Here is a 10,134-nt window from a genome sequence, read left to right as displayed (position 1 = left end):
TATAAACCACAACTGCCACTATATAACATAGTTATAACCCGTAGGTATCAAGTCATAAACAGACTTGTGTACAGATATAATCTGTAGATATTTCTTGACTTGGCAGTGAGTCATAAACCACAACTGCCACTATATGACATAGTCATAACCCGTAGGTATCAAGTCATTAATAGACTTGTATACAGATATAATCTGTAGATAATTTATTAAAAAGGGTGGCTTGTGTGATTTTACAGATCACGCTTGGCCAGGAATGTTAACATGTTTTCAGATGTTAACAGGGAGTTGAATCTTTTCAACCAGGTTTTACCGTCACGGCCAGGCCTGTTAATAAGGCATTCAAGCTAGGTTATACCTTACTAAGATTCTTATAAATGGCGAATCAAATAAAAATTGATATTTTCCATTATTGAATATTAAATTCATGCACATAAATAAAATGAGAAATTCAAATTAACCATTTCAAATTTTAAATAAAGTACTAGTACATCTTTTGCCCTAAACGGGACTTTGAAATAACATGAATAACATGAATAACATGCCCGCGCAGGGGCTAAACAAATAACAACAATAACAAAATAAAATAAAGCAAACCCACGCAGGGGTTAACAGAACAACATACCCACGCAGGGGTAGAATAAGGAAATATACCCTCGCAGGGGTAGAGTACAGGAATAGATGTCCACACAGGGACATGAGTAAATGGGATAATAATCAAAGGATTCAATGATCCTTCTTACTCTTACCCTTGAGTAAGTCAAACACCTTCTTGAACATGCCACTGTTGCATCGGCGATCAGCTCGCATCTCGTGTTGCAACTCACGTCGCATGCTGTCAATCCCATGCAGGATTTCCTGAACCTGCGGCGGCGACATCATAGGCGCCGGTGGCGGTGGCTGGTACTGCTGCGGCTGCGATGGCTGTGGCTGCTGGTAACTCGGAGGGTAACCAAAAGTAGACTGCCCTGCAGCCCAAGTGTCTCCAAATGGACCACTAGGTGGGAGCGAGCTGTAGTTGGATGCAATCCAATACGGGTCTCCTGTGTAGTCGTAGCCCTGAGGGTAGATCTGGGCAAACGGGTCGAATGGCGCTGAGCTGGCGAAGGCCGGAATTGGCTCCCCGAAATTCTGCGGCGGCAGAGGCGGAATCGGCGCTGAAGTGACCCCCGATACGGGATGCGGAGACTCTCCCGTCTCGGATTCCTCGTGAAGAGGCGTGTAGCGGCTGCTACCCACATGTGGAGGGGTGCCTATGCGAATCCCTCCGCGCGTAGACATGCGCGCGTTCCTCCTTGGCCTCTGAGGCGGAGGAGGCAAAACTGGCGGCGGTGGTGGCGACGGAGTGATCACGTCGCGCCATAGGGCCTCAGATAGGTCCTGCTGTAAAGGCGGCTGCTGCTGAAGCTGCTGCTGCTGCGAGTGGTGCTGCGAGTGCACTGGCAAACCATGGAGCGATTGGAGCAACGGAGAGTTGTGGCTGGGGGTGTAATACCAATCGTATTGCTTGAACCTCTCCTCGAAGCTATCTACACCATTGAATGGTGATCCCCTGTATGGCGACCCATCCGATATCTCAATCGGATGGTTAGGCGTGCCGGATGGTGGCAGTGAAGGGTCCGTATTCTCGTCGACCTCCATCTCGTGACCACCAGAAAAGTGGTCCTCCGGTCCTAGTGGGTTATGACCCACTGGCTCATCCACAAACGCATCAGGGTTATATAGACCCTGGTAGACTGGTGCTGGATACTGGTGCGGTGACTGGTGCAAAGGTATGTAAGATCCATGCGAACCATGGGGCCCATTCTCCGAGTGGGGCCCAAACGATTGGGGTAATGACGGTGAAGTGCTCGCGGATACCGAGTGTCTAGCAGGCTCGGCGAAAGACCTCCAAAGGTCGTTGGCGGCTGTGTTGTGCGTGGCGGATGGAGCTCGCCTATGTGAGGGCCCTGCCTCATGGTCGTGAGATGTAGCAAATCCTCCTCGACCTCTCATACGGGGCGGCATAGTGATCCTGTCAAAAGTCAAACAAGTTGCACAACAAAATATATAAGACAATGCAAAATAATAATAAAAATAAATTAAACGAAATGTTGAACATTTCCTAAGTTCTTTGTCTAGACTCGAAAATCGAGGAATGTGCTATTGTGTAACTGAGACTAAACACAAAGGACTAGTGTTTAATTCACTCAGCGTTGGCTCTGATACCAACCTGTCACACCCCGATTTCCACGTGTCACCGGTGGGCCCGGTGTGGGGTACGTGACGTAGTTGGCGTCGTCATAGACAAACAACACAATATAATAATGCACAGCGGAAGCAGAATAGATACATTTCAACTTTAATTAAAATGACATAACAACATCATAAGTAGTTGAAACGGATCCACAGGCGGATCAAATAAAAATAAGATAAAATTGTTCAACAGATATTTTGTCGTCCGAGCTTGCGAGACTATGGTGGACGCTCTTAGGAAACAGCCAGCCTATTTGGTTTAGTACCTGCACTTAACCTTTTGGGAAAAATACGTCAGTTTACACTGGTAAATACAAATCGACTGACTCATTTTGAAAATGATTGAAAATTGTTTTAAATGCACAAGGCATAAATATTTTTATTAACTTGGGATAATTATGCAATATAAACTTGTGAACGAATTACATGCACTCGTATCTTTGGTGGCCCGGGATCTACTGTCCGGGCTAAAGATTAAATGACACACCACATTAAAGAGTTATACACGTCGGGTGTAGGCCTACACCCCGTGCTCTGGTCGTGGCCATCTCGTAAGATAATGCCAAGGATATCCGGGACACGGTCAATAACCCCCCAAAGCCTTTAAGTAAGACAAGACTGTTTAAACGAAGTCGCACAAGCTATTCAAGACTGTACACCCATAAGGCGCAGGACTTGTGCGCCCGATCAAGCGGTATTTTAAATACCGTACCCCAAGCCCGTATAGGGAAAATAAGTCAAAATGTATTTACCTGAGCAAGTATGTAACACAAACGGTAAGTGTGGTAGCTTTTACTGGGCCTCCTAATCTGGAACAAAGGTTTATAATTAACCTATTAGATTCCTAACGGGCCTTTTATTTAAGCTTAAGCTTTGACCGGTTAGTTTAAGGATGATACGGTTTACGCACGATTAAGCGAAAGACCGGATAGAATGTGATTTAGACCCAACAAGTTTGAATACTTGTATAATATGGGTATACTAAATACATTCTGGATTTTGAGACAAAAATGATAACGTTTGACCCGTTTCGGTCAATTTACGCAAACTAGTTACGTAAACCGAACCGAACGCAAAAAGGGCGATACGGGTAGTCAAATGATTCAAATGCAAGTTCCCTGATATAATATGCTTTAATTATGATATAATATCAGTAAGTTATGTTCTATATTGCCCGGAATAATTTTAAACACAATTTATGCCTTAGAAGGGCATTTTGGTCTTTTAAAAGATAATAAAAGAGTAAAATTAGAAATCTGAGTTTCTGGTCTGGTTCATACAGTAAATATACTTAATATAACATATTATATCAGTAGGGTATGACCCATATATCAAATTTATCATTTAAAACCAAACTATGCACCGTAGGGGTATTTTAGTAATTTCACAAGGGTTAAAAATGTCAAAACTGGAAATCTGAGTTCATATACTTATACTTACTGTTATTATATGAAAATATACTAATTACATCAGTAGGTATAAGTCTTATATGTTTAAAACGAGTATAACGTTTACTATGCGCTTAAAACGCTTAAAATACGATTTAGAGGCGTTTTCGGGTTTTCAAAATAAATCTGAGATTTTATATTTCCAGAATACTTAAAATAATTTATTTAACTTATAAAATCAGTAGAAAAAGGTTTCGGGTCAAAAGAATGTGTAAAACTCATTTTATGGCTTAAACGGTCAAAACCGACATAAGCCGAAATAACTAAGCGATTTAAGATACGATCAGCCAAAAATTAATTAAAAATCATCTAAAATCCCAAAATATTATAATACATCAGTTGGTAAAAAGTTTTATACCAAAACGTGGCCAGAAATAGGTCATATGCGAAAAGGGCCGTTTATGTAACTTTATAATGTAGTTTTACGCTAATGGCCATAACTCACAATCTGGACCACCAACTGATCCGAAATTTTCGGTGCAGGTTTATATATTAGAAATAAAGATTTCTACTCTTTCACTTTTCCAAAAATCACGTTTTATATCAAAAAGGGCAAAATAGTCAACTTTATGCATAAATCGGAAACATGCATTCGAATCGGCTAAGCATAGACTTAATCAACGAAAATTCCAGAAAGTTTAACTAAAATAAAAATAGTCAAAAATACTCTCCAATACAGATCTCAAACATGCATGTACGAATCCGAATCGATAGTCTACGAAATAGTCGTTTTATAGGACTTTCGGTTCCGATTCGTATTTATACTATAGATTGTCGAGTTGATGATGATAAAACACATTCTTATATGTATTACAAGTTATTTATGATGATCAATCAGATTGCATGTCTAATATATTAACATTCAAGCTTATTTTTGCAAAAATCACTTCTCTTGACTTTTTAGAAATACGTTTGACTCGACAATTAGCATGCATATAGTGGGAATCAGATAATACCCTTTAGAGGGTTTGTTTCCCACATAAATACCAACATAAATCTGGTTTCAATTCGAGAAATGACTGATTGAAACTTGTTTAATCAGAAAGTCAAAGTGTATGATCAAACAGTTTGACTTTAAGCAATAATCAAAGCAAGAACGGATTGGAGATCGAATTAGAAGCTTACCAAGGTCCTATTGATGTTAAGCTAACACTAGAAATCGGCCTTGATGTCCAGAAATGCTCCAGAGATGCTTGAGAGCTTTTGCAAGTTTGGAAGTTCTTGTTCACAACACAAGTGTTTAGTAAAATGAGCTTTGGATCAGATTTAAAGCTGAATTTTGATGTTTGCAAGGAGGTTACTGTGGCCTAGGCATGCATGGACGTCTATTGGAGCTCAAGGGAGGTGAAAACAGCTGTTACCCACTTAAATTCGGACCCAAATCGCTGTTGTTCGCGAATTCTGCACCTGGGTTTATTGGCAGCTCCAAAGTTTGCCCATTTGTTGCAGTTTTGGTCCCTGTACTTTGGTTGCGATGATTTGGCCATGAATCTTGACTCGTAAACCCTCGAATCTGGTATTTAAGAACCCTTGGACATTTACCAACATGGTAATGTCCTCGTTTAACTTTGCGCTCGCCCGAAAAGCCATAAAATTCGACGTTGACGCTTTTAACCCCTCAAGTACGGTTTTGGCCATAACTTTCTCATATGATAACGAAACTTCATGAAATTTTTACCACATATTCTAGTGAGTATATTTTAGCTTTACAAAGCTTCGGGTCTGCCAAAAGATCACTCAGAGGTATAAATTCAACATGTTGACACTTTTAGCCCCTATAGTTACGGTTTTGGCCATAACTTTCTCATACGATAATGAAACTTCATGAAATTTTTACCACATATTCTAGTGAGTATATTTTAGCTTCTAAAAGCTTCGGGTCTGCCAAAAGTTCACTCAGAGGTATAAATTAAACATGTTGACACTTTTGGCCCCTATAGTTTGCAATACTTCACTTTTGTGCAATTTCCGCGTCGCATGATCCATGAACCATCCGTTTAAGGTTATAAACATTATGTAGGGTTATCATAGAGCCTATTTATCCATTGTTGACACTTTGGACCCTTACGTTCCATAGTTTTCACTGTTTGTCACTTTTAGTCCTCCTAAAGTATGTTTTCACATACCGGAACCTTATGACACGTGTCAAGACATTATTGGACGAAATTTTTCGAGGTGTTACATGAATGGTGTAGATGATACGTTCCATGTGTCAAATCTTAAAAAGAGTCCAACCCAAGAAACAGCTATCATCCCTGCGGATGAGGTGCATATCGACGACAAACTCCGACTTACAGAACAGTCTATTGAGGTAATGGATTGGAAGATCCAGAAAACAAGGAGGAGTCGCATTAGACTTGTCAAAATACGTTGGAACTCTAAACACGGACCCGAGTACACATGGGAACACGAAGACCAGTTCAAAGCCAAGTATCCCCACCTATTCGAGAAAGCTCCTGCGAGATATAAATCAGCTTGAATTTCGGGACGAAATACTTTTAACGGGGGGAGACTGTGACAACTGGCACCAAACCGGTAATTTTCGTACTATTTTAATTATCATTTATTATTTGTAATTATGTGCTTAAGCGCCAACATTAAGTGATTATTTGCTTTACATGTGAATTCATGCATGTTTTATACTTCAAATATTGCCTTGTGCATTACTTTAAGCGTTGCGTCAGAAAGACTAGTAAACTCACCGGTAAGACACACTGTGTCAGCACTTCTGCAGAAAGCAGTCAGACAATAGATTTAGGGCCTAGGAGTAGGTCCAACATCTAAAATACATTAAAACCCAAGTATGGATACAAGGGTTAACATATAAAGTTTCCAGAAGCTAAACTATGCACTAAAAGACACCCGAAACTCACTTTAAATGCTGAATTCTGTAGAGTTCAGTAGAAAATCAGTTATAAACAACATTTAAACACCAAAATATATGCAGAATTGATGTTTTAGTATCCAGAATAACTTACAAAGTGTCGGGAATTGAAACTGTCACAAAAAGTGCTTCATACTTAGTAAAATTGCGCAATTTAGCACCTTAACTAACCGTAACGAAACGAATAACCAGACACTATCCGGAACATCAAAATTTGACTAGAAGCAATGTTTTTATGATATTAAACTAGTTATGAGGATAGAACACCTAAAATATCATAAAAACACCGAAACACACTTAAACTAACCTAAACCTTCTAGTTTCCATTTAAAACCCTCAACTTCCAAGAAATTACATTTTACCCCCCCCCCCCCTTATAAGTGGCCGGCCCCCATGGGCCCCATTTTTCTTTTGATTATTAAATTTACCAATGTAGCATAGATATGGGACATGTTACACTATGGATATTAAGTTATGGGGGTTATAAGAGACATGAAGGGAAGTAGTAACAATATCATTCTCACACTTCACTGACTTCATCTTTCTCCTCCTTCCTCCTCTCCTTGCTCTCGGCTCACCCACACCACACTACCACCAATATTTTCATTCACATATCAAGCAATCTAAGGTCACTACAAGGTGTATAGAGGCTCACTTAGAAGGCTTGAGGTGCTAGAACTTGAAGGACCACTTAGTTCATATTTATGTTATGTACAACTCTCACCATCTAAATAAGTAAACTTTAAAGGATGAAAATGATAAGATCTAACATAATCATGAAGAAAACAAGTGATTTTGGTAATTTTTGGTGTATGTAATGATGTTGATGTTGTTGAATCTTGTGTGTATGTTTAGATCTAGTATGTTAAGCTTGTTAGAAGCTTAGATCTAACAAGTTTAAGCATGGATCTTGAAAGATCCATGGTTAAACTTGAAGATGAACATGTGAAACACCTGTGTGAACTTGAAAAATGAATTTTTAAGCATGAACTTGTAATCTTGAAGTAACAAAGTGAGTATAAAACTAACTTTTGAAACTAAAATCTATGAAAAGCTTGTTAATGGGTTTTCAAGAAGCTTGTTTATGCAAGATCTAAAGATGTAAAGTATGGATCATGAAAGATCCATGTTGAAACAAGGTTTTAAACATTAGGATCTTTCTAATGAATATGAAAATCGTTTTTGAACATGATTTTCAAGACTTTGAAACCATAAAAATCATGGATGATTTGGTTAGTAAATTAAAGTTCAGAAAAGTTTGTTTAAAGTTTACAAGAAAACTTGTTATTGGAAAGATCATTATATGTTAAGTGTAGATCTTAAAGACTACACATTTTTAACCACAAATCAAGTTCACCATAATGTTTCATATGAACAAATTATTGTATGTTGTTAGTGAAAATTGTTGGAAATTTGTTTCGGTGATAAAAGAAAATAAACACATGTTTTGAAAACATGGGAAACCTCCATTTTTAGGGGAAACTACGTCCCCAAAATTTCACATAAAGATATTTACCAATGTTTCCCTAATTTTTATATGAAATTTCAAGTTAAAAGATGATGATTTCTTCAAGTTAAAATTTATATTAAGTATGTATATTTTGGGAATATATATATATATATATATAGGACAAGGATCCGTTAGGAACCACCCTTTATTGCGAGAACCGCAAGAATCAATATGAACACAACCAAAAACACCTATAAATAGCTAAAAAACACAAAAAAAAAATTATTTAAAAAAAAAATTTGGCTACTAAAAGTAGCGATTTTAACTTAAAAAATATTAAAAAAAATTCTTGTGTTTTTTAATTTTTTTAGATTTTTTTTAATTTTTTTAGATTTTTGGGGATTTAGTTTTTAGCATTTTAGCTTGGGGGGTTTAGGTTTTTGGAGGGTGGGGGAGGGGGGGGGTTAGGTTTTTTTTTCTGTTTTTTGGGGGTTTTAGTTTTTACCATTTAGCTAGGGGGAGGGGTGGGGGGGGGGTTTAGTTTTTTTTTGTGGGGGGGGGGGGGTTAGGTTTTTGTAGCTATTTTAGGTTGAGTTCACATTGGTTCTCGCAGTTCTCGCAATAAATGTGGTTCTCGCATGAGTCTTACTCTATATATATATATATATATATATATATAGGAAAAGGATCATGTGAGAAGTGATAGGCTAGTTGAGAAACTTGAGAAGCATTCTGGACCACACATTTTTTAAGCCTTTCGTAATATACACATATGTATAGTTTAAAATTGACTATATACATATGTGTATAACTCAATATACATATATGTATATAGTCAATTTTAAACTATACATATGTGTATATTACGAAAGGCTTAGAAAAATGTGTGGTCCAGAATGCTTCTCAAGTTTCTCATATAGGGTGGACTTCTCTTAGGATCCCTACCCTATATATATATATATATATATATATATATATATATATATATATATATATATATACTACTTTAATAAGGATATAGGAAGGACAGAATGGTAATTCAGCAAGGTGTTGAAAACACCCTCAATGCACAATGTACAAGTCTTAAGGCACCAAGAAACACAAATAAATTACCCTTCTACTGGTTCATCTTCAGCCGTCCATTTCTCTCAATTTTCACACGGATCGCGATCTCAGCCGTCCACTTCACTTCACACGGATCAACAATTCCTTTCTCTCTCATTCCTCACACATCTCACAAAACCATCAGATCTTCTCTCTCTCTTCTCTCTCTCTCTCTCTCTCGGTGACTCAAGAAACCCATGGCAGATCTATCACCAGATCCGTTTCATGAGCAGATCTGTGAGGATTCCACCGCCTATTCCCCTCCGCCTTGTTACGCTGCTTCAATCACGGCTTCTCCTTCATTCCAGGTTTGTCTTTTATTCAGGAATCGTCATTCTCTAAGAATCGAAAACTTTTAATTTTTTTTTCCCAAGAACTGAAAATTACCCATGATTTGTCTTTTATTCAGGAATCGTCAACCTAAAATCAAAGCTTTGATCTTGATTTTTTTTAGGGCTTTGCTGATTTCAGGCAATCTAGGGTTTTGTAAGTGGAGATTCTGGCGATATAGGGCTTAAACAAGCTTTATCTGGCAACTTGGTAAGAAATGATACCTGTAGAATCATTTCTTTCTTCTGATTTAATGAATATATCTGGCTCTAATATGGCAAGTTATGATTATGATGTTTGACGGTAGTTTCTATATGTTTTTCAGATGTCGAAGGCACCAAGGGATCCACATATTTGAACAAGGGATCCACAGATTTGCTGGAGAATGGCCGGAATCAAGTGACTGTCTGTCCATGAAGGCTTACCTCTCATCCGCCACCAGTTTGAGGAATATTCTCTAAGGTAAGGATCCTTGATCCTGATTGAGTATCCTGCCCACTTGAGGATCATGAATCCTGAACTTTACCTTGTCTTTTTACAGAAATTTGTCGAGATCTAGACTCTCTTTGACGCATATGTTGAAGAGGCTGAGCAGAAGCATCTGGAGTTCCAAAAGATCTTCCTGGCCAAGGACCAAACCATCTCCTCCCTCGAAAAAGATCTTAATCTGGTAAAGAAGCAGGTGG

At 38.3% G+C, this 10,134-nt stretch overlaps 1 long non-coding RNA gene across 1 annotated transcript; it reads left to right on the top strand.

Annotated features, from left to right (window-relative positions):
- The first annotated feature begins 9,260 nt into the window (after window positions 1-9,260).
- LOC110874378 lies at window positions 9,261-9,865 on the top strand. The gene is made up of 3 exons (XR_002555896.2): window positions 9,261-9,426; window positions 9,573-9,658; window positions 9,774-9,865. It is a non-coding gene; the product is annotated as an uncharacterized LOC110874378 (long non-coding RNA).
- Window positions 9,866-10,134: the final 269 nt, after the last annotated feature.

This window comes from Helianthus annuus, chromosome 9 (assembly GCF_002127325.2).
Source record: "Helianthus annuus cultivar XRQ/B chromosome 9, HanXRQr2.0-SUNRISE, whole genome shotgun sequence".
NCBI lineage: Eukaryota > Viridiplantae > Streptophyta > Magnoliopsida > Asterales > Asteraceae > Helianthus > Helianthus annuus.
This window is presented reverse-complemented; position numbering and strand designations above follow the sequence as displayed.